Raw genomic sequence first — 25,919 nt, forward strand, 5'->3', positions numbered from 1 at the left:
GATGCTGTGTGTCACCAGTGTTTCCCCCCATAATGTGGGTGGTTTTCACATAGAGGCCTGAATACAGACCTTGTCTGTCACCTTTTAAGTTTCTGGATTGTGATGTTTTGTGTTGAGGATGTTTTTTTTTTTTTTTTTCGAAAGTTTTAAGTGGATAGACAGTTTGATATTTTAAATATTAGCTAATGGCTTCACTTCATCAGGCCCTTATTATGTTGGACTGCAGTTTCTTTATCTATCTGCTATAATCCTAGTTGAAACTGAAAAGCAGCTGTGACAACTTTTCTTCATGGTTTTGAATAGTGAAAAAAATAAAATACAATTCCTGATAAAGGAAATGTGCGACCCTCACTGTAGCCTATCTAGAGCAGTGGAGGTCACACTGTGGTCTCCGTGCCATGACACACACACGAACACACACACACCAGGCAGATCAAGTGTAATCGTCTAAAGCGAGACTTCCCTGATGGCCTCAACACTCGACAGTGATGCCCTCAAGTCTCAGAGAAAACTCTGTAACTGGAGAACAATTGCTTCTGTCTGTCTTGAGTAACTGGATCACTCTACTGTCCTCCCTGCCCACAGGCACACACACACACACACACACACACACACACACACACACACACACACGCACACATCATCATCATCATCACAATCACGCATTAATGTATACACACTCACACACTACCAGCGCATACACACAGATAGTCTATCACTAAGACACACACAAGCGGACAGATAAACGCCGCTAACGAGAGAGAAGCGGAAGTGAGCTCACACACAGAAACAGACAGTTTGCACAAGTTTGTCTGACAAAGAGGTGTGTGTCTGAGGCCTGATGGAGGGCGACTCCTCCAGTGGTGCAGTGGTGGTAGTCTAGGTAAATGGATCTTATTTAGTGGCGCATCAACACGTGTAAGGGGGCTTACGGCTCATTACTCTGGGCTCTGATCCTCTCTGCTCGCCCACTGATGGATGGCCGGAGCTGCTCGGAGGAGGTGCAGGTGGGGGGAGGTGAAGGAGATCGGGACGGACATTGACCATACACTCCTTCATGCCTCCCTCCACCCTTCACTCTCCTCGATCCTTACACATCCTGTCCCTCACTGTCTTCCATCCACTTTTCGATTAGTTTGAATAAATACACATGATCCATGTCTGTTTTGGTAAAAAAAAAAAAAAAGAAAAAAAAGAAAAAAGAATGATTGTTACAAATAACTGCTGATGAAACCATTTTTTTTTAGCACAAAGCATGTCAAACTGTGCATGAACTCTTCAGTCCGATCCACTCAGAGCATCACAAACTGTAATCCACATTAATCAAGACCATAAGATCTAACTAAAAACCAAGTGACAGAATGCAAACACTCTTTTAATTATCATTGGAATGCACATCTCCCCCCCCCCACATGTAATTTAGAGAAAACAAATCAACACACGAGTATTTAGTGAATTTTAAACCTCCCATACCTGTTGTTCTTTAGAGGTTTGGGAGTCTGTAACTGCTTCAACAGGCTATAAATTTTTGGTCATGCATTCTGCATTCAACCTCTCTACCCTGCTCAGAATTACTCTTCTGTAAGTGGTGAACTTTTAAACTCTTACATTAGCTCCCTGACACTTAATTGTTACCAGCACACAAACCTGCACTGTAAACGTCGCAGTCATGACACCACACTATCACACACACACTCGCACACGCACACACACACACACACACACACACACACACACACACGCTCCTTTCAAAGCGCTCAGTCAAGTCCCTCTTTCTTAAGCTCGCAGAGCATTCCTCTCATTCATGGAAGCAGGGCCCTCCTAGTGAAGCGCTTAATTGGCTGCAGATTGCTCTTTAACCTCAGGGTTACACCGCACACACACACAAACAAGCCATGCACACACAAAGGCATAAGCAAATGCGCATACACACACCATTTGGGCAGGCTGTTAACGTCTTAAGGGAAATGGAGAGTGGTTTTTACAACTCAGTGGGGAGGTCAAGGGTCAACAGATTTGTAACAGACAATCTCTAAGGATCTGTCAGTCAAGGCTAAGATGCCATGGTGACTACTGCACGCACACACAAACACACACACACACACACACACACACACACACACACACACACACACACATATAAGTGGATACTTCTCAGTTGCCTCGAAGTGTCTGCTTTGCCATTTTGCTGTTTCAGCTGTCCCTGCAAAGATGGAAGAATTTGATGAAGTCTGGCCGAACAAGCTGGACAGGATCAGATGCAGCCCACTTGACTTTAGAGCTGGTTCAGTCAGTTTTGGACTTGTGTGCATTTAGCCCAAATGGGACATCTTGGTCCCAGAACTATCCGTTTTAACCCTCTGCCCATCGGACCAGCTGTAACATCTCAGCCCTTGAATGTGCCGCCCAACAGGGATATGTGTTTCTCTCCGCCTTCCCTACTGGGACGACTGTACTGCTCGTCAAAACAGAAGCTCTGGCTATTATTGAGATCAAACTATTGCTTGAGAGAAAAAGGAACTCGTCACACGCAGTTTCTCAAATACAATCGTAGTGGACATTTTTGACATATGTCTTTATTTACATCGTAGTGGAGATATTTTTACATTTTTTGTGTCTGTATGGGTGCATGTGTGGGTACGTTAATCTCTCTCTCACTACTCCCTATTGTTTAGGATACACGGTAAATATGCTTTTCTGCACGACTCACTCTCTTCTTCCAAAAGAATTAAGATCTCACTGTTTTCCTCCCAAATTAGCTTTTACACTTTTATCCTGGTGCATGAAAGAACTTACTGCTAATATGATTGTGTGCGATGGAGGAAGAACAAGTGGTAGCAATTGAAAAAGAGACAGAGGGATGCTAAAGGATGAGGAAAGAAAAGAACATTAGTTATTTGAAGCAGTGAGTCAGTTAAGATTCAAATGCCTTTTTGATGAGCTTATACTGCTGGAGATGAAGGGAAAAAAAACTAAACAAAACAATGCACACTTTACAGCATTCAGACCTCTGAAACAGGTAGAGATTCAGTAATGCCTGCGAGTTCTCCCACTGTACAGGCTTATGAATGATTAAGCTACTGTGGCAACAAGGGCAGATCATATTACAGACGCCATTTTGTTAGTTCCCCCTGCAATCTTTTATATCTTCACCATTTGTTTACCATATTTATTCCAAACAGGATGATGGTGGTGTGTGTACTGATGAGTGTGTGTGTGTGTGTGTGTGTGTGTATGCGTGTGTGTGTGAGATGAGAGTTGCAGGCAGGGTGGCATGCTCAGAGTTAATGCCACAAATTGTTGTTAGATGCAGGTCTCCCTCTGCCATGCGTTTTGGACAAGAAGGCAATGTGATTGGCTTTGTTCAATCTTCCTGGCAGCCGACACCAGCTGACATCTGTTCCCTCCTAACCACTCAGACTTATCTCCATCAGGGAACACACACACACACACAACCACACACGCACACACAAACACACAAGATCTGTACAAGCAGACGAGCACCGTCACATAAAACAGGCGCATGCACACACCGATTCATGCAGCCATGCACACAACCGTACTTGTGCTTTGAGGAAAAAAAAAATGAAAAAAAAAGCTTGTCCATACTAGATGCTCACGTACACACACTCACTGTTACTCACATGAGCTCATTTTGTGGTAATGAAGAGTGTAGGGCAAGTGCATTTACACAAAAGTTGCACATTTTATCACTGATAATTTATGAGTGATATGCACGTTAACCAGATAAAGAAATAAAGAATTTGAGTCAGTTTAATATCTCTTGAGCAAATAACCGTCTGCGAAAATGGCCATTGTGTTAAAAAAAAAAAAAAAAAAAAAAATCTGCCCTTTTTTTCCCCCTGAAATGAGAGGATGCAGAAAAAAAGAAAAAGGACAGAAGTCTGTGGAGTGAGAGGGGGAGGCTGTTTGAAATTAGCCCTCCACTCTGGGGTCTTGGGAAATGAACGTGACACGTCCAGATTTGGTGTTTTTGTTGCAATTACCACAAAACACCAGATGAATTCTTTTCAAGCCATGTGTGCTGGTTTGTGTATGCATGAGTGTGTTGTGTATGGTGAGCGCGTACAGATCTGGATGTGTGAGCATGTATGTGAGTGCAGTGTTCATGTGTGTACCCGTGTGTGTGTGTGAGCAGGTGGCAGGCATATTTGAAGATGACAGTAGGGGTCTGACCCATGCCAGGCTCAATAAAGCAGCCTTGTGATGGAGCTTATGTGACACACTATCCCTAGGGCTCTGAGGTCTTTCTCTCCCTCACACACATGTGCACAACACACACACTCACACACACACACACACACACACACACACACACACGGTGCCTCATTTCCCAAGTGGTGCTCTCTGTCAGATAGCAAAGGCTGCACTCTGATTGCTGTGGGTGCGTGTGAGGTCTGTGTGTGGTCTAATGACGACACACTGTACACAGCGTTAGCATTAACGCTATTCATCCAAGTCATCACCTCTGTATTTTATACACAACTCATATTTCCAGTTGTAATAACCATCTACATCTGTTTTGAAATGTTTTGAATGCTGGTTGCATTTGCAAAGTTGAGTTAAATCACTTGGAGTCAGTTACTGCTGTGCCGTGCATCACGCTAAACTAGGAAACCACAGCCGAATATACAGAAAACTCAGATGTACAATCATATGATAATGAAATTTACAAACGTCATCTCTGAAAAACTCAACCAGACTTACTTATTATTTCAGAAAGCAACTCCTTTTGATCATTTCCGCACATTAATCATTTGTTTGAGAGATGGTCTCACAAATGTGCTGTATTTTCTTTATAGGCCTCAATTATAAGGATGTCAAACTCAAGATTATTTGGGGACCTAATCAATCCTTCAGTATTGGGTCTTTCTGTCACTGAGTCTGATTTGACACTAAGATCTATCTCTCTCTCTCTCTCTCTCTCTGTGTGTGTGTGTCTGTGTGTGTGTGTGTATGTGTGTGTGTGTGTGTCTGTTCATTGTGTATCTCGACAACCGTACATCCGATCCTCTTCAGATTTGGCGGATGTATTCCTATGGACCCGAGGGAGTGCAGTGTCAAGTTATAATGTGAGCCTCTGAATGGGCACTGATCTAGTCTATCTAAATGTTGCTTACAACAGATCTTTTCAGTGTCAGATAGATCAAACAAAACAGTTAAAGGCTTCCAAAAGCAATTTTGCCTAGCCTGTTTTTCATGACCTGCTTGATTGAAAGACTGAAGGCCCTGGTTGAAAACCATTTAGCTGACAAGCTTAAACTTTTTGTGCTATAACAAAATATTAATTGCAAGACTGTGACCCCCGAGACTGACCTGATGAAACTGGCCACAAAAAGGTGATGCTTTTATTGTTTTGCAGAGTACGGACTGCCTATACCCAAAGGCAAGTTGTATTTTGGCCAGTCATCAAGTTAACTATGGAATTAGCAACAATTGTGACAGTTCCATTTAAAAAGTGAGCTAAAATGAAAAAAAAAAAAAAAAAACACTTCTTGAATGTCTGTTAACTGATGAGAAAGAGAGAGGACAAATAATAGATACAATGAGATAAGCTGATTAGCAAATTTTGCCAACTTGCACGTTAGAACAGAGTCAATGACCAAATAATGAAATGCTTACACTGTAGTGCCAGGGTGTCGTTAGGGGAGCAGCAAAGCAGCAATAGAAGGCTGAAGAGGGCAATACAGGAGTGTACACGAAAGCAAGAATCTCATTATGACAGTTTCTTTATACTTAGAATGAATGATAATCATCCTTGATTTTGTACTTTTTTTATTACTGGATTTATAGCAAAAGCAAGTGTAAAATATGTGTCTCTAGAATTCAAAACTGGTTTCGAAATGGCCACAAGGCTACATGGAGAAGGAGGGTTAAGGTGGTTTAATCATAGATCACCTTGACAGTAATGCTTTGAGGCAGACACAACTGTCTCTGAGACAGAGAAGAAAACAGGTTGGATGTTACCTGTCAAATAGACAAAAAACATCTCACAACTCACATTCTCTCTGATGCTCTGCCTCACTTCCTCCTTTCATGCTGCTGTTGGGAGAAGTACCTTGTATGTACAGTTCTGCGCAACAATTTTGGATCCTAAAATTTAGGCAATCCTGATGATAATAATAATAATAATAATAATAATAATAATAATAATAATAATAATAATAATAATAATAATAATAATAATTTGTCGGTTTAAATTCAGGTATTCAGGTACCCCCCCTTTCTGATTCTATCACATCTGTATTTGCATATATGGGGGGGAAATGGTTTGAACGAGAGGCAAAATATTTTCAAACCTCAGGTGTGAGCACCGAGTATTCCACTTCTCATTTGCTGCCACAATAAACCATACTCAAAACCTGGTGGACTGGCACGCTACTTTTTTTTCAGCAGTGTCACTTGCTGGAAAACAAGTCCTGCAAAATTACATCAACTGAACAGGAATGTGGTATCCCTACATGTACATGTTGCTGTTGCAATCATCCTCTGTTTTTTTCTCTCACTCTCTCATAGGCATGTACAGTGCCGGAAACATGGTTTATGTAATTTCATAGCTGAGGCTCTGGTGGAGTGGAGGACAAGGTCTAATTTTTTCCTTGCTTCTTCCCTTATTATCTACTGTGTAAGGTTTTGTGTCCTTTGCTGTTGTTTACCATAATGATTGGATTTTGTAGAGGGAGTATCCTACTCTCTCAACTATCAATTTAATTTCAGTTCAAGTTACAAATTGCACATCAGTCTGTGGATGTTAGGGACTACACATCTTGGGTCTCCACCTCTGTCTTAGATTTACAAATTATAGCAAACTCATGTAAAAGAAGAAGTCTAAAGCTGGAGAATCTAAAGAGATTGTTTTAGGGTGTGAGTGTAAAAATACAATTTGATGTGAAGCTAAATTAAAAGTGTACACCATGTATCGTTTTAAATTATATGTAACACAGAGAGAAAGATAAGGCCTGATAATATTCAGGTCTGGACAATGCCAGAAGTTGGCCTTTCACACAATTGGAGAATGTCTGTGTTAGGCACATTCTCATTAATAGACAAGCTCAGTTTAGGTGACTGCTGACACCTGTGTAGAGCATACAGAAGACAGAACATGGCACTAGAAATATACTGTAGAAATTACAGTGTTTTGTTTGCAACACACAGAAGATGGGAAATGAGACTACTGACTAATATGAAACAACTGTTTTTATACAGCTTTGGTTGTAACCGGATATCAGTGAAAGAACTCATAAAAAAAACAATTGAGCAGAAAAGAGTACAAAGCAGCTACACTCCATGCACGAAGAGCCCACCAGAAAGACATTTCCTGCGTCTTTTCCACCTGTTCCTCGAACTGCCATTGTTCCAGCAACCCAAGGAAGCCATTCTTGCTTGTCAAAGTTCTTGTCCAACGTGATGAACAGGTCCCTCATTTTTGCAAATGGCTGGTCTTCAGGAACCAAAAATAGCAAGTCCAGTTTTGTTTTTAGTTTTTTTGTTTTTTTACTGAAGCTGTTAGGATTACCATGTCCTGGCTAACTGACAAATTACAAAGGCAAGGGTCAGATATAATCTTGCATAGACTTGTTTGCTGTATGGCATCTCAAGACAGCCTGGTAACATGAGATTGGATATGACTAACATAAATGCCATAAATGACAAAAAATTTCAAATGTATAGACACTACATGTGAAATGTGTTTGACTTTGCATGCTATTTATGAGCAATCCAATGGTATTGCACTGCTCTGGGAAACTTAAGCTGAAAGCGTCTCCAGGCCTCTTTAAGTGGAGATCGGCTGCATGTTCCCAACCAAAGTCACATGGCTCATCAAGTGACAACGGTAAAATAGAGCCATGTTTTGTGATTGTTTTCACTCCAGCCTTTGCAATAAATGACCTCATGGCACTTCCTTTTGAGTGCTTTTTGTTTACTGTTCACCTTTGCCTTGGTTCCAAATACACAGTGGTTAAGTAGCCGGTTTAGAATTTAGTCACAAACAACTGCATGTCTTGCAGCTCCATCCTTTGTTGCGCCATTCCCAAACACAAATTTGTCTTATATCTCAAGTTAGACATTTTTGTTATCTTTGAGTAAATTACCTTTTTTATTTGTTGTCAGATGTTTGTATCCTCCTGGTTTCACGTCAGTTGCATGAAACATGATCAACACACCCACTCGCTTGCTGTGAATTCTCCAGACAATGACCTGCTCCGTTCACACATGAGCCCAGTCGGACATTACACAGACTTTGTGCTAGGGAGCTGGCAGGGTAAAGTCTGTTTAATGTCTGGACCAACTAATTTGATCATCTGTGTTCTCATACACAGCTCCACAAAGAATAATATCTACAAAATTTCAGGAATGCAGTGCATGTGTGAAAACACAAGGCTACAACAGCCAGACAGAAAGAGGGGGGGCAGCATGGACTTTATAAAAGTAAAAGAAGTGAACTTTAATTGAAACCTTTAGGATGGAAATAAAAGCTAATGCAGAAGTGCCTTAACCTGCATCAGGCTAGTGGCCAACGGGGAGCGACTCCACTGGCTAACAAAGAAGTTTGATTTTGTAGAAGACCCAATCATCAACCAACTTCTCGCTTGAATCATTACCTCAGTAAACATTTTGATACTGAATTGATGGTCTTAATTTATAGTTTCTAATATTCTTCAATACAGTATGATGTTCATTTTGAAAATGATAGTTCTATTCAGAGTTAAATCAATAATCAAGCAGTTTAGAGTGTAGATTGTCACTGAGAACCCAAGGATACTATGCACAACTATACTGTAGTAAGTTGTCAGTCACATGTACCCCTTGTTCCACACCACCTCCACCCTCATGCCATAATATGGTCACTTCTGGCTCCACAAAAACAAGGTGGCAATGGCCAAACTACCAAACCTGAAGCTTCAGAATGACAGTCCACGAACCAGTGGTTATATCCTCTTCTTTTATAAAGTCCATCTAGCCACTATCAGCTAACAATCTGTTATCTGACATGGGGATATTTTAAAAGGCACATTTCAAGTGGTAGCAAATACCCGTCTTACATTAGAAATTCATGTAGAAATGTGTTGATGATTTATTGAACCTTTCAAAGAAAAGCAGTGCACTGATTGGCCTCAATAAAATAAAATAAAATAAAAATACTAGGAAATAATTCCCAGCTTTGTTTGCATTTTCTGTATGCCTTTTTTCCTTAAAATTGGTAGAATTCCATCCATTAGCTATACCTGCCTTTCCCGTTAGGGCTGGAAAGGTTGCCAGTCAACCACAGGGCAGGTGCATTCAGACAGACAACCCACATTCACACCTACAAGCAAGTCACCAATTAACATAAGTTGCAGATTTTTGGACTATAGAAGAAAACTCATACAGGCACAAGGAGAACAAGGGAAACACGATTAATTTCCTGTAATGAATTAAGGTTCAGTAATTAGTATGTGATTTTTAGAGTCAACTTGGTACTCAGAGTATCAGGATCATAATTTTATCGTTTATTATTACCTGCAGACTTGCACAAAACCATGATTGGACCTCAGCTCATAAAAAAAAAAACAAAAAAAAAAACAAAAAAAAAAAAACAGAGAATTACACTTTTCATCTGAGCTCACAATAAGAAACATGTAAATATCTCCTTTTCTCCTTCCGGACTCTCTTTGTGAAACCCTGTGACTTAATAAGACTTAAAAAAATTAGTTACACTAAGTGATATTCACTCATATTATTGAAGAGAAGCAGTGGAGTCTGGCCAGACAGGACTGTTTAAAAGAGTGTAGAATGAGTGAGTAATCCTGTGTTGCCATTTAGAAATCGCCTGCAATAGTACATGGTGGTGGCTGGCAAGGACCGTTTTTTTTTTTTTTTTTTTTGAACACAATCTGTGTCTGCTGTCGGGGTGATGCATCGCTAATGACAGAAAGCAAGAGTGGTGTGGAAGCACAACAGCGCCTGGTGGCTACAAGGCCAGCCCTCACAAATATGTTCACAATTAGATCTCACATAGAGGGATAGATGATGTTGTATGATAGCGGATCATAAATAGTCACTGTGGTTACTTTTTAATTTTAAGTGCTTATTTTCACAAGCGAAAAATCATGGACAAAAGTCCCACAGTACATATATTTCTGTTTCTTTTAGTTTGGTAAATCAACAAGCAACCTTCCACAAAACCTCTCGTCCAATCTCCAGAATACGTTCGCCAAACACTGCTGGAAAAGAACAGTCAGGCAGGCAGGGCCCAGATGCCCAGCCATGGATAAGGCTTTTTGATGAAGAGCCCCCACCACCACCTCACCTCCATCTATTCTCTTTCCAATGCCTCCTCCATAAACAATGAAAAGTTAATGAAGAGGTAACTTAATGATGTAATGAATATGGCGGAGCCCAAGGTCAAAACTGGCTACAGTCTGGGCCTGGGCACAAGACGGGGCCAGATGATAACACATGGTTTAATATGCCTCCCTCTCTTTCTCACACTCACACACAGTCACAGAAGCACACAGTCTCAGCATGCATGTAGATCTTAATATTATTTGTCAGCTGGCATTGAGAGAATAATCCTTGGCTTTAAATTGTTGTCTGCAGAAATATGCTTTGTAGCTTATGCGCATCTGTATCATTTGTCTGTGATGGAGGGAGATGTGTGTGTCCACGTACTTGTGTGTGCAGGGATGGAGGGATGAGAGTGTTTGAAGTGCTGTGGGTGGTAATAGTGTACACTGTATTGTGTGAATTTGTAGGTGTATGTATATGTGTGTGTGTGTGTGTGTGTGTGTGTGTGTGTGTGTGTGTGTGTGTGTGTGTGTGTGTGTGTGTGTGTGAGTTAGTGGCATTTGCATTCTTTTCTTGAGTGTGTGTGTTTGGTTGTGTGTATTTGACAGTACAGGGACTTGTTCTGATGTTGGAGCTGGTGATTAAAAATTGAAAAGGTTTGAATGACACAGTCCAGAGTTTGGGGGATCCAGGTACGATCGATGGAGCTCTGGTGAATGGCTACTATCCCTGCCTGTTGGGCTGGAGAGCACTTGGGAGTGTATTTGTGTGTAAGCATGTGTGGGGTGTGTAAATTATGCCATTTAACAGTTAGCAAACCACTTACATTTTAGATAGAGATTATTTTACAGCAATTTCTCCCTTTTTTTATTATGTTTCCTTTCCACAGTGTTATATCTGGAATTTTGTAGGGCCTTGTTGCTGCTTTCTATCTTTAATAGTAAAGAAAACGCCAACCGGACATCTGATTAATTGAGAGAAATGGTACATGTGTAAAATCAAAAGCAGAAGAGAAGCAGTGATGGTAAATACGAGAAGGAAAGATGATAAGAAAGGATGGAGCGGACAGAGGTTCTTAGCTCGCGGTTTACCCAGCAGCCAGGTGCTCTCTGTCTTCGATCTGTTTGGCCTCTGCCAGACTAAAGAAGTGTCTACACCTCACTTTATCCCCTTATAGCCTCTCACCTCCATATGGAGGAGGTAAGCAGGAGACTGAGGCAGTGCTGGATGGAGACAAAGTAGAGGAAGGAGAGGCAAGGAGTAAGAAATAGTCGCAAGAAGGAAATAAGAAGGAAGGAATGGAGTGAACCAGGAAGATTAACAGTGTTTCACCAAGAGAGACCTGTGTTTTAACATTGGATGTTAGCTGGGATGCAAACTTGAACTGCAAAATATGAACTTCAGTGACAATAAAAAAAAACAATCCATATTATATATATATATATATATATATATATATATATATATATATATATATATATATATATATATATATATAAATAAATAAAAAAATAAATATATATATATATATATAAAATATATATTATATATATATATATATATATATATATATATATATATATATATATATATATATATATATATATAAAAATAAAAATATATATATATATATAAAATATATATATATATATATATATATATATAGCAGACTGTTGACCTCAGCCTTCACAAGTGACACTATTTCTGCATTCCCAGCAACTCCTATTAAAAGAAACACTTTAGTCAAGACACACATTTTCCACCTGCTCGTATACTTTGGTCTGCAAGGTCAGAAACTAGGTTTAAGGTAGTTGTAGTGCATTCACATGTGAAAACAAATGAGCGCAGCTCGTTGAAGCAGCACACACACTAAACCTCAACAGTCAGTGTGGCTCAGGCTTGTGGCTTCCTTTTAGAATAAAATGATTCTGCAGATCCATTCTTTCTCACTTGAATCCACAGGGAAAATAAGAATGTTTTTTTCATATGTGTTTCTCATCATGATGATATCACCAAGCATTTAATACAGTGCAGCTTTTTCTCTTGGCAGAGTAAAGTCTTGTCTCCTCTTAGTGTATATATTTTCACAACCATCAAAAAGTGGTTTTGTGAAGGTACTATTTTAATTCTAATTTAATCTGAAAGGCAACAACATGTTACTTGTTTTCTATCCATACGTACAACTTGGCCCTATTTCATTTATGAATGCAAATAGGATCAGACATCAACATTTCCCAAAGACAAACACCTATGTAACAAAATTGTTCTGCAATACTCAGTCAGTTAAATTTTGAAATTTTGAACCTGAGTAAGACTCATTGCTGCATCCTGCATATTGTAATTTGTAAGGAAATGAAACACTGAACATTATAATATTGAACTTGTTCAAGGAGGCCTGTTATATGTAGAAGTTTGCATCATTATACATGGGGAAAGAAGGTATCCTAAACAGCTCAGAAAACAGCTCAGATATAACTCACTGGTAGTAGCACAGCTAGAATATAAACTGTGACTTTTTCTGTGGTTAAAACATTGACACTCCAGTTTAGAGTGCATGCCTTAGTGAGTGTTTGTATTATGTTGTATTGACAATGTTTGCAGGACTAGTAATCTTTTCTTTTTTCCCCAGTTCAGTTAAATATATTTGTATATGTCAAAAAAGAACACATTGAAGTCATCTCATCTCTTTACATAGTAAGGTCAAGACTTGACAACATTATAGAGAGAAATCTGACAATCCCCCTATGGGCAAGCACTTGACAAACATGGGAAGGAAAAAAAATTCCCTGTTAACAGAAAGATACCTTAAACAGAACCAGACAGGGTAGGCAGCCATCTGTCTCAACCTGTTGGGGTAAGGGCAAAAGATGAGGAGTGAGAAGGGAAGTGTGGGAGAATGGAAAGGAGGTGTTTAGTGCAACATGGGAGGTCCCCCAGCAGCCTGGGTCTATAGCAGCATAACTAAGGGATGTTCAGGGTCACTAGAACCAGCCCTAACTATAACCTTTATTAAAAAGGAAAGTTTTAAGCCTGGCCTTAAAAAATAGAGACTGCTTCTGCATCCTGAACCCCTAAAGGGAGCTGACTCTACAACAGAGGAGCCTGATTGCTGAAAGCTCTACCTCTCATTCTACTTTTGGAAACTCTAATAACCACAAGAAAGTGTTGACCAAACCTCCCGACGTTACTCATTGATTCTTGGGAACTGAGACTGAGGCCTTTGCGATTCCTGTATTAAAAAAGAAACTAGTAGCTGATGTCAGACGACATAAAAGGTGGGATCAGGCTGCTGTTGTGAGAAAAGCAACATGTTTAGCCTTCAATCCTTCAGACTGTGTGTGTACGTCTACTAGAATAGGCTGTGGTGTGTGGAGTCTTTGTACGCAGCAGTGCCCACGACATCACTTGTACTAACTCTCTATTGAAATCCATTTGTTGAAGTGTTTTCGGTGGCTCAGCAGGCTGCAGCAACGCAGCTATATTTGCTCACAACCTTTGTCATGAGTCATTCTCTCCCTCTCTCACAATTTTTTCCCCCTGTCAATCTCCTATGTGTGTTAACAGCAGAATATACTAAACTTAGCATCCCCAAGGCAATCTGTGATCCATCTGATCTGCTGGACAGCAGGCATGGTAATGCACTGGCACTGTAAAATATTGTATTATAAGCATGGATGCTCTATTATTAGACGGTAAGAGTAGAATATCTGCTGTGAGTGTTTTATGAAGGTCAAAGAATTGACTCAGATATTTCAATGCTGACCTAGACTGCTTTGCATATATCATCACATTACTTGCATTCTTATTTTAAAACCCATTATGTAACCTAAATGTCATTTTAATATGCACTTAGGGTTTGTTATTTTATTTTTTTTTATGAGGAACACTTTAAACAAAATGTGCAAAAGACCACACAGTGAAGATAAGAAGAGCATTAGCTTTTTTTGTCTTTCATACTATGTTCAGTTTGGCAGTTGCAGTCACATATAAACAACAACAAGGGCAAATTAGAAATGTGTGTAAATGTAGCTAATATTCTATGAGCTTATACCATGTCGGCCAGGCACATCTAAGAAGTTCAAAGTTGATATCTTGATAAGGAAATGTTGTGAAATCGCCATTAATCAAGAATATAGATGATCTTGAAACAATCACATGTAATAGCAGTACGCTCAACACATGTGGGTCTTAACAGGATGCACATATCTCACAGTTTGATCTTCTAAGTAGCATTGATAGCCTGCAAGAACAGCCTGTGTATGTTGAGAGCTGTTTTAACTCAGGGTCATTTTGACAAAATGTAAACACTCAATCTCCCCATCAAATTCCATTAAACCCTGTAAGAACACAAACACAAACTCCAAAAAGAAGCCCCCAAGCAGTGGCATTAAACAAGTGCTCTCATTTGGACATAAATAGTGTGATCTTACTCCCATAAATCATGCTGAGATTGTACATTTGGCCCCAGCAAAGGCTTCAGGTTCGCACACCCCTTCTGTAAACAGGTTCTCCTTCAGCCTCTCACATCCTCAGTATGAGTCGGTGTGTGATGTGTGAGACTATGTTTGCTTGTGTGTGTGTGTGTGTGTGTGTGTGTGTGTGTATGTGTGTGCGTGCGCAAGGTTACTGGGCTTGATCCATTTTAAAAAGTCTTGCTGTAATCAAAAACAATAACTGCTCTAAGCGTAAACTCTTCCAAACCCCCCCTCCACACGCCCCTACCCTCTCCTTGAAGTATGAAATAATATTCTGTGTGTGGGCCCTGGCCGAACACTGAGAACGCAAACATTTCACAATAAAGTTGTTTAAATAAATGCCTTGGCATAGATGGCTGGGAGATAGAGGACATGCTGCGTTAATTACAAGCCCCCGTTAAAATAAACTGCCGGTATAAAATATGACTCTCTCCCTCTCCCATTCTTGGGGATTTGAACCTATAAAATATCAGTGAGGTGTGTACCTCAGATGTGCTGTTTGGAGACCAAACACAACAGCCGCTCTTCTGGTTGGAAATTGGAAAAGAGAGCTAGACAGACAAAGAAAGAGAAAGAGGGGAAGGGGGGCAAGATCTGCAAAAAAACACAACAGAGCTCTACAATCAACAAAGAAAGCAGTGTTTATTCTACATTTAAAGACTTATGAATTCTTCTCGCCCCCGCCTTGCCACTGCATGGCATTAACTGAAAGGGGAAATAGCCCAGTTAAGCGTCGGGTTTATTATTCTTCAAACTCTTGTCTGAAAAGTAATATGCTTTAAAGGCACAGTAAATGTACTGGTGTGCTCCCCCCTGTATCTGTTTCAGCCTTTCCCTTACCAAGCACTATGTCTGTGTGTGTAAGTGAGTAAAGTTACATTGCAAAGAGAGAGGCAGAGAGATGGATTATTTTTCCTGAAGTGTGGACTTAAGTTTGTGCTCTGTGCTGCTGGGTGGCCCACTCCGCTTTAGCCGTGTTAACATAAGAATAGAGTGGTGAGGGAGGGGAAGGAGGGGCTGGGTAGCTGGGTAGCTGGTTTAAATTATTCTGTGCCTCCACTGCTGCATAGCAGGAGCTGTTGTTATCCACTTAGAACATCAGACGATTTGTTCCTTCTCTCTCCCTCTTCTCTCCTTCTCTCAACCCTGTGGGCGTCTTTATTCGGGACCCTTTGTACCAGTGTTATTTTGTAATGCCTGTCCAGGGTGTACCTCATTCCCTGCCACTTGTATGCTTGTCCTGTTTGGATTTTTTTCTTTTTAAATTCAGAAAAAAAAGAGCTTTTAAAATGACGTGTTGCTTCCTGGTTTCACCATGCAAAAGCATCATAACTGATGTGTTGTGTTCTAGTTGATTGGCAAGTTGATGTGTTTTACCTCCAACTAAGCTAAACTTCAGTCTGAAGATTTTGTCCCATGTGAGGATTACCTAAAAATTCAAAATATCAAATGTTAATTCTCCTGGCTGCCATCCAAGCGCAGTGACGAGGGCTCTGACGCTTGCAGGCCCAGATGAGGAATGCAGTTATGAGAAGATGTTTGTATACATTCAGCCTGCGCCTTGGAAAGCAACGATGGTGGTTGCTTAAAGACATCTGGATGCGATGAAATGCCATTTGTCTAAACAATCAAGAGTCTTACCAAAGCCACCCAATGCGCGCTGTGCTTTTAGTACATACTTGTGCAATGTGCTTGAACAGAAAGGGATAGCCTCCTGACAAATATTTCATTGCAACAGCCTCATGGGATCTCAAAATGAGCCGCTTCTTTTTTTAATAAATACGACTGGGGCAAGTCAGTGAGATTCTAATCTAAATATATAATTTCAGTGCTTATTCGTTTCACTCGAAAATGGAAAATGGTGAACAATAGCATCTCATATTCTGTGTCTGACCTTCAGCCGTTATGTCAGCAAGGAATGTAAGAGTGTTTAAATGAACTTTAACTTGACTTAACTGCAAAAGGTGCAACACCTACTTGCTATATGCGGACTAAAGACACAAAATCAGTACATAAACAACTAGAGAGGAAATGAAGCATCATCTGTCAAAAGAAATGCCACATCTTTAGATTTATTTTCTAATTAATTCCATTTAAACAAATGGTCTGGGCAGTTATGGCAGCCAGTGTTCTGACTATGCCAATGGTGTGTGTGTGTGTGTGTGTGTGTGTGTGTGTGTGTGTGTGTGTGTGTGTGGTGGTAGTGAAGGGGGCAGGCAGACATGACTGGGATAATAAGCGTCATGGAATCTAATCAGATTTCTAAGAGGAATTGATTGTTGTGAGGCAGCCGGTGCAGGAATGGGGTTGACAATAAGCTGAAATTTAAGTGTTAATTTTTATGCTAATCCTCTGGCATCTCTGTCTGATGCAATTTGGTCCAGCAGCCCCTCGACTTTGCGCCGCAAATATGAAATTGTCCTGCGTACAGAGAAAATGTCAGCTTGCCAGACCCTGAAAGCTTGTAATTTATTAGGTATGTTTCTATTAGTATGTGTCACAGTTGTTAGAGAGCCACATGCACAGGCAGGCAGCCACACCACCTTGTTCTCTCCCTCCCTTCCCTTCTCTTTCTCTATATCTCACTCATTCTATTACTCTCCGCCAACTTGCCTCATCCTCCCTTCTCCACCTTTTTTTTCCCTCTCTCCACACTGGCATCCATTTCTTTAGCATGTCATGCACATGCACGCATGCACACACACAATGGCACACACACCATGGTCGCGGCTCAGTGGCTGCTACACCGGGGCCTTAATGTGTTATCATATATCGGGTGGTCCTTGCCCCCTGGACAAAAGGCTATTTAATACAATTTAATGACATTCCGAAGAATTTGTGTGTGTGTATATGTGTGTATGGGGATGGGGGGAGGATAGGGGTTAGGGCTGTTGGTGCAAGAGAATAAAAGCAAGAAGGAGGGAAAGGAGAAGGAGAAAATAAAAATAAAAAAAAAAACAGAAAGGCAGAGGCTTAGATTAAAACAGCCTCTGTTTTTCATGGCTCACCAATGCAAATATTGCAGTGTAAAACACATGACTTTGCCTCCTCAATATCACTTTTAAAATCCTTTTGAGACCTTTCTAGGCTAACTAAGGTGTTCTAATCTGTCAAAAATATTTTTTTGTTTTGTTTTGTTTCTTAAATTATGATCTTAGTCACAAAGTCAGAAAGGGACAACTGTTAAAAAAAATCTTAATATTACACCTCATTTTGATACTATTTAAGGTATTATTTTAGCACCCTTCACTGTATTTACATTCTGTATGTACATGTTTCATTATTACCGGTCATTCACATGCAAGTTTCACATAACAATACACAAGAGATGTACAGTACATAAATCGTGCATGTGCATGAAGGCAAAAGCTGGTTCATCTGCACATTTTACCTACAATGTGGAAAACATCTAATTTTGAACAGAACACTCACACCCAACAAGTTTGTATATATTTGCAATAGCAAATGTAGTCAAAGAAAATAAGTTGAAAAAAAAAATGCAGAAAAAAAAGCACAATAAGGAAACATTCAGTGACTGTGTCTGCAAAGCTGAAGAATGCTCACACTCAACAGATCTGTAAGACCACTCCTGGAAAATACGATTAACATTTTTATGGGTCTCAATGGAAGACGGTCAATAGAAGGCGCACATACAGCTTTCCACCAGCCATAAAGCTTAAGTGTCAAATTTTTACTCTTTTAGCTACTGTATCTACTGTTCAGCAGCTTAGTCTATAACAATATACATTTTTTAAGCTCATCAAAAGATCTTTTTGTAAAATACAACTCCAGGGCAAATTGTAGCTATAATTAGTAAAGTAAGCAAAACATACAGTATTTCCCTTCACATTAGCATCAGATAAAGATACTCAACTACATTACTTGAGTGTAATTAGTTACTTTCCACCACCACCTGTTTATAGGAAAAGGAAGTCAGTTTTGACAGGTGTCATCTGTGAGGTGTAACAGAAAGAACCGGGACAAACAATGAGTTTTCACAGTTTTTTCACCAATCTTTTCCCCTATTTTCTCTTCCTCTGTGTTCTACGTTTAGTCATCTTCTTCTTTATGTTTAAACACTGATAAAATCGCAGTGCTCCCTGCTCATATGTTGAGTGGTACTAGAAAGCCAGTTAAAACTGTACTCAGTGGGCCCAGAAAACACACTGAAAGGTTTGGATGCAATTCACATATAGGTCAATTAAATGCAACAACATCTGCTCTCTCCCTACCATTTGCATATAGCATTCATATGTTAATGATGTCCCTTGTTTTTTTTTTTTCTGTGTATCCCTGTGTGTATGTGCATGTGTGTTTGTGTGTGCTATTTGTTTCTCTCTTTTTTCCTGTACTTCCTCCCCTCCTCCAAGTCTCTTTGTATCGCCAAACAAAAAGAGATGCTGAAAATTCTGATTCATACTTCCTTTTTTGAAAAAAAAACAGATACGCCCGTCCTATTTTCACTTCCTCTCGCCTAACGATTAAAGGGGAGGTTAGACGAGTGCCACAGTTGTTCCATTGCCATGCCCCTGATTTCGACAAGAAGCCCCTTTAACAGCAGAGAAGGCGAGGCCCTATCTCTTCCCCAAGCAGCTTAATGCCTTATAAATCAATGATGACACAGATGGACTAGCGATAATCTATTTAGAATGCCTCACAGCAAATATTGTTGTGCAAATGATTAGACAGCTAGTTATTTTAACTCAGACCCCTAAACCCAATCTTCCGCTTCTCCTAATGCTCCTCAGATTTATAGTAGTAATTTGGGATTTGACATTTTTGTTATTTGAAATAAATTTGGCAGAAAACAGATGTACAAAATGGTGAAAATTAAAAGTGAAATCAGGTTGTGCCAGGGCAATGTGTGTCTACATGTTTGTTTGTCTGTGTGCATGTGTGTTTAAGAGCGATGCTGTATGTGTGTGTATGTGTTTGGGTGGCATGGGCAGCTTGAGAAACAAAAGACACTGGTGCTGGTGTCTCTGCCAAGGCCATAATGATAAGGCATGTTTCTTCAAAGATGGGGGAGGCAGACCTTTTGCAGAATTGTATCTCCAGGGCATTTGTGTGTGTGTGTGTGTGTGTGTGTGTGTGTGTGTGCGTCTGTGTGTATTCGACAGTCTAGTGACACGATGGGGGTTAATGGCAATCCAGGGTCTCTGCCCCTTTTCATGGTCGATGGGTCTCAATTTAGCGTGTGAGGGCGAGGAGGAGGAGGAAGAGAAGAGGAGGAGCTGTAGGAAAAAAGAACAGAGGAGGAGTGCAAAAATGAAGTGGAGGTTGTCAGACGTGGCAGCTGCTTGGAGGCCCTGATAAATATAAGCCCTTATTGATCGGTTGAAAATGAAAGATCCCCGAGTGGCGTGCAGTATTTAGCTTCTTGTCTGCCTCGCGTCAGCGGTGGCCTTGCCTTGGAGGGATAGATTTTCAGCTGTGCCTCCGGGCACCGCAGCGCCCCGGCTTTGATTTCATCTTTAACCTTTTTCAGCTGCGTTCCCTTGACCTCTGAAGCAGCGCTTACTGAATTTGTTAGATTTCCATCTTGACATCGACCCTTCCCCCACCTCATGCTCGTCTTCCTTTCCACCCGTCACTGTCTTCTTAATGCTGCATCCCCTGTCCATTTTCCTCTTCACCTCTCAGGTCTATATTTCATTATCACCTCCTGTTCTAATCCTTCCCCTCCTCTGTTGTCTCCCTCTAGGTGGCCATTCCAGTAAGCGGTAGTCAGTGAGGAGCAGCAGTGAGAGGTCTCTTGATCTTACCAGACAGGTTGCGCACCAGTATGCAGTTGGTGTATTAAGGTAAGTTCACACACTAATCATAACTTAGCTCGGAGCAAAATGTCCTCAACCGATGATTTTTCACATTTTCCAAAACCCTGTACGATATTTGCTTCTCTCACTGTAAGGATAAAATAAAAAGACACATATACACACACAAATAAATGCACACATGCACTCACACATTCCAACTGTTCGTCATTCACTCACCATTTAGTCTTATCCCCAAAGGCACTCTGTCTTAAACCAAAGCACATACACACTCACGCACACACACACTCAAACAGCTACAGTACACTGCTGCTATGTGCGCAGACAGAACTTGTAACAATCTGGATTGTGATAATCTATGATAATCATCCACCACATGCCACCTAAAAACGCACATGGGTGGCATTCAACACCCACACTGGCACATTGCTTCAGTGTATCTCGTCTCCCTCTGCCACTCTCCTCAATGTCACTACCTCCAGCGTCAATGTCACCACTCAGCTCCTTATTTCTCTTTTATGTATGAGGAGGCTCGCACTATAACACACAGTGAAGGGGGAAAAAGGAACGAATCTTGAACAATTTATGTTTGGCATTAGTGTAATTGAATCCCACTCGTATATCAAAGTAAGAAAGTTGCGAGGTGTGGGTGATATAAATGCAAGGTAGGGATCCATGAAAACACAGATCTGTCCCTCCCCTTTTCCTTGTCTCTTGAACAATGTCTCCCATTTCTTTTTTTTTCCTCCCCTCTCCCCCCTCCTTTAGCTAGATGGATGATAAATTCCCAGCTACAGAGCCAGCAACAGCTGTTGGCAGACAGGCCTGATATGAGAATAGCAGCATAGGATGAGCAGGCATTAAAAATTAATATGCTATTTAGCCTAGGTGTATTTTAGGTATTTGACATTTTCATGTCCGGGACAGACTAAATTTATTCATAGTACAGAAAAAAAATAATAAAAAAATACAAAAAAGAGGAATGGGTGTAGGGATGAGGGTGGGTGATGCAGGGAACACTAAGTGAAGGCCATTCTGGTTTTATGGTCACCCTGTTTCACTTTGCCTCCCACCACAGTGATCAGTGTGCGTGTGCATATGTATGTGTGTGTGTGTGTGTGTGTGCGCGCGCGAGCACGTGTGCGTGCGTGCGTGTGTGCGTGTGTGTGTGTGTGTTATATGTCTGCCTCAGAGTAGAATATGACAAAGCTGGTAGTACTGATAACACCACACACAAGTGGAAACTGTTGTCTAGCAAGACTACTTTTATCTACTCATGGAAAGTCTAGATTAGTGAATGTGTATGTAGCACAATAGCCAGGCTGATTTTTAAATGTGAACTATGTTAAAACAATATGATGTCTTGTGCTAGTGCTGAAAATCTGTATAATAATCGTCAGTCTTAATGTTAGAAAATGTCTTGTCACACTTATATTACAATCTTCCCTATGAGCAAATTCTAACAGTTGTGTGAATAATAACTTTTTTACTTCAGAAACAAAACCTCTGGCAGGCTGTGGTTATCAAGACATTATTTATTTATTTTCCCAACTTCAACTAAGATGTTTTTTAGCAAACCATAAGATAATAGACATGAAAACTGTTGCATGTATTAATTGCATTTGTTTAGACAATAATGTCTTGCTGATATATGAGTTAGATCATAAAACTTAAGGATTGTTTTAGATTATAATGAAAAACAACCTATTTTTCATGCAGTTTGTATCCTTTATTATTTTAAAACAACTGAATGATGGTTTGTCAGATGATTTCTATTCTTAAGTTTGTTCAATATGATGGCCAGATGCTTATATAGAGTTAATGGGGTCTAATTAATGTTAGTTGGTGCTTTATAAACCGATTATTTAAGGTTAATTACTACAAACATTAATTAGAACTTCATTATAGCCACAGTTTGCAAATCAGTCTACTCCAACTACTACTTCAAACTATCAATCAAATTTTATTTATTTATTTTTTATAAATGCCTTCCACACTATTTACAGATGATTTCACAAATCAAGAAGAATTATAATCAACAGCTGTAACTTGATAATAGTGATACAAATACTGTTTATAAATTATTTGCAAAGTAACTCTTTACCATTAGCAAAGTCTTACAAATATGTGGTCCATTTAGCTATGTTATGTTTATTACAATTTATACAAGCCTCACAAATCATTTAGTCAGCATTATTAAAATACTTAAAATAGTATTTAAAATGCTAATAGTATAGAAACAAATATGTGTTTACCTCCTCCTGGAAATAACTTTCATTTTTTTATTGTACTCTAATTCGCTGTAAAAGTTCAAACATTTCATTACATTTTAAAAATGAAAATAAAATATTTTAGGCACAAGAGGAAGCAAAGTATTGGATGACCACAGTAATTAATGACCTGCTGTGATGATCAGTGGGTCACTGAGTCTAAAATACAGTGGAATCTTGAAACAAGCTTGTCAGAACACTGTGTAGAGGGAGGGACACTTCCATGATGGACAGGAGAATTGACAACATGCTACTGCATATAGAATGTTCAGATCCACTCCCAGGACAGAGCTGGCCTTGTGAATATGGTTATTGAGTATTTTGGTGTCATCTATGTCAGGCTTTTGTGCCATCAGAAAATGGCTCCGCCCATCACAGACTCACAACACACTAGCAGTACGGTGGCAAATACATGAACAGCCAGAGTCTCTGCAGGAAAAGTGCCAACTTTGGCCCTTCCTGTGGAGAGCCACAGAGTTTCTGATCCAGTTTAGTTTTCTACCCAAGTGAACCCTGAGGTATTTGTAATCCTCTACCACATCCACCAACTCTCCCCTAATGGAAAGAGGACACAGAGTACCCTGAAGTCTACCACCAGTGTACAAGGTCAAGATAAAAGAGGGAGGGACAGTCCTCCATTCAGCTTCAGTGCTGCTCACCACTGTGGCAGACATAAGTCACAAACTGTGGGTGAATGATCAGGACATCAATGGAGCATCAGCCTGCATGGTGGTCATCTTCTTCTTCAGCAGGGCAGGCTCAATGGTGTCTATGATAAAGGGAAATTGAATAAATAATAAAAATAAAGATAACATGATTCTGATGCCAGCGTCCGGCTTGTCCAGATGGGTGTAGGCATGATGAAGTAGGTGTGTGATGGCATCGTCAACTCCTACATCCAGTTGACAGATGAACGGGAGGAATTCCAATGGAGGCTTGACCAGTGGTTGGAGGAAAACTAGGACCAATCTTTCAAAAGCCATGGACATATTAACACTATCCCCCTGTATTCATTGGTGGCACCGGTATGGGTCTTCTTGGGTACAGGAATCAAGTATCCAGACAAAAGATGAGATACAAGAGTTGCTGGATGACACACTCCTGACATAACGTACCTTGAGCATCCTTGGGCTCATTCTGATCAAGAGCCTTTTCTGTGTAACCAGTGATGATCTTCACGCCTACAGACCTTCCTGGTGTCTTTCTGGTGCAGTTTCTGCTCCAGCTTTCTCTGATAAGTCTGCTTTCTCTCTCGGATTTACACTGACCGTTGTCTTGGACCCTGTTTATTGCCTGTCCGTTCCTTGGCCCGAACACCCTGTTTTCTGCATCCACGAGTGCTTTGATGTTTTTGGTGACCTAGGGCTGCTTGTTGTTAAAACAGCGTATACTTCTGACTGAAACAGAGAAGAAAGAAGATAATATACTTGGCCCAATGATCTGTCAATCCATCCATGTCTGTTACATTTGACAGGAGAAAAACATCCCAGTTGGTGTGCTGAAAGCAACCTAGCCAAGAACTCCTCATCTCCTCAGACCACTTCCTCACAGCCTTGATGGTGGTGGACTGATGCATGGCAGATGATCTGTACATTGAATGAATGTGGACAAAGTTGTGGTTTGATCTCTCAAAGGCAAGGGGGCCAGTGGTATTGTAAGCCTCTTTGACATTAGCATACATCAGATCCAGAAACTTGTCAACAGTGGCAGGGCGAGCCACAAATGGGGATACTTTTACCTATTGTCAAGAGATTTAAGTTCCCAGAGATGATGAAGAAAGTGTGACCAAGCAGAGTCTGGAGTCTCACAGGAACAAAGTGGGTGACGCCACACGTCGATGTCGGGTTAGTTGAGGGATGTTAACAGCAACCAAGATGGCATAATACAATTCTCTGGGTATGGCAGATGCACATTGGCTCACTGCTAACTGTTCAATGTCCAGGCTGCAAAAACATTCCCTTGCTTACAATGTGACCAGGATGGCACCATGTTATTAAAAGCAGAAAGTCCTCTACTTCTTATCTTGATTCATCTTGGATTCATCCATGTCTGCCCAAACCATGTTAAAGCTTTAGATGGTAACAGTGGGATTGCAAGTATTGTCTTATAGCCACATATTACTGAAACATACAACACTACACCCACATGGGGTGCCCTTAATTCCTGCCTTGGAAAATAGAAATACAGCTAATGTCAACTCTTCGACATCTGTATGTGTTGTCTGGACCAGGTCTTTTACCTTTGTCTCTATGTTCCTTCTGTCCAACATGTTCTCCTCCTAATTCCTCCCATTGTTATTGTTCTGGTTGCAGCATGATTTGCTGTTCCCTGTTGTTAATAAAGTGAGTGAAAAGTTGTAGGTCAACTGTCAACAGTACCATAATTGAAAAGGCTACAACATGACGAATAAACGCAGCCCAGCCATCGTGTCCAGAGATGATTGTCATGAAACAGAAATGAGGGGCAATGGTAACATTCTGCATATGCAGTTGGCACATGTGGACAAGAAAGACACTTAATCGAGGCTTTTAGAAGATGATGTGTTAGATTTGCACATTTTAATACCAGAGCAAGGGTATTGTGTGGGCATTTTATGTGAATTTGGGTTGGACATAAAATAACAGTCATTTTGAGGTGATTGCGTGCTTCAAAGAACTGAGACCCCTTTAAGCCTACATTTGGAAATTGGGAACACTTTGACTCAGGTTTTGAAAATAAGTAAAGTTTTAGAAAAAGCCAGGGAACAAACAAAATATGCTGTTGATGGAAAATAGTTACTAAGGCACTGCTCTGCAGTCAAACACAAGATTGTTGGTCCTGACAACAAAAGCACAAGTCCCATGCAGGGCCATACTAGGTCAGTACTCTTTCTTTATCGCTCTCTCTCTCCATCCCTTTCACTCCACCTTTGGTGATTAATGGCTAATGCTGCTCTAGTACATCTTTATATCCCTCCTCATCCTTCCCTCGCTAATCGTGGTCAAATCTTGGACATGGCCTGGATTTGGGTTCAAACAGAAAAAGTGGGATTGGATTGGAAATGGTTTCAAGTTTTCAAAGCATTCATACCTTTCAATTCCTTTCTTTACATACTTTAAAATAGCTCATAG

At 40.4% G+C, this 25,919-nt stretch overlaps 1 protein-coding gene across 6 annotated transcripts in view; it reads left to right on the forward strand.

Annotated features, from left to right (window-relative positions):
• znf536 (zinc finger protein 536) overlaps positions 1 to 25,919 on the forward strand; it is a 234,145-nt gene that overhangs the window by 60,417 nt on the left and 147,809 nt on the right. For all 6 annotated transcript variants that reach the window (XM_035952004.2, XM_035952001.2, XM_055009035.1 and 3 more), the window contains one exon: positions 20,470 to 20,569. The gene's annotated coding sequence lies outside the window, so the exon portion shown is untranslated. The remainder of the gene's footprint in view (positions 1 to 20,469; positions 20,570 to 25,919) is intronic.

The sequence above is a fragment of the Amphiprion ocellaris genome, chromosome 1 (assembly GCF_022539595.1).
Source record: "Amphiprion ocellaris isolate individual 3 ecotype Okinawa chromosome 1, ASM2253959v1, whole genome shotgun sequence".
NCBI classification, from domain to species: domain Eukaryota; kingdom Metazoa; phylum Chordata; class Actinopteri; family Pomacentridae; genus Amphiprion; species Amphiprion ocellaris.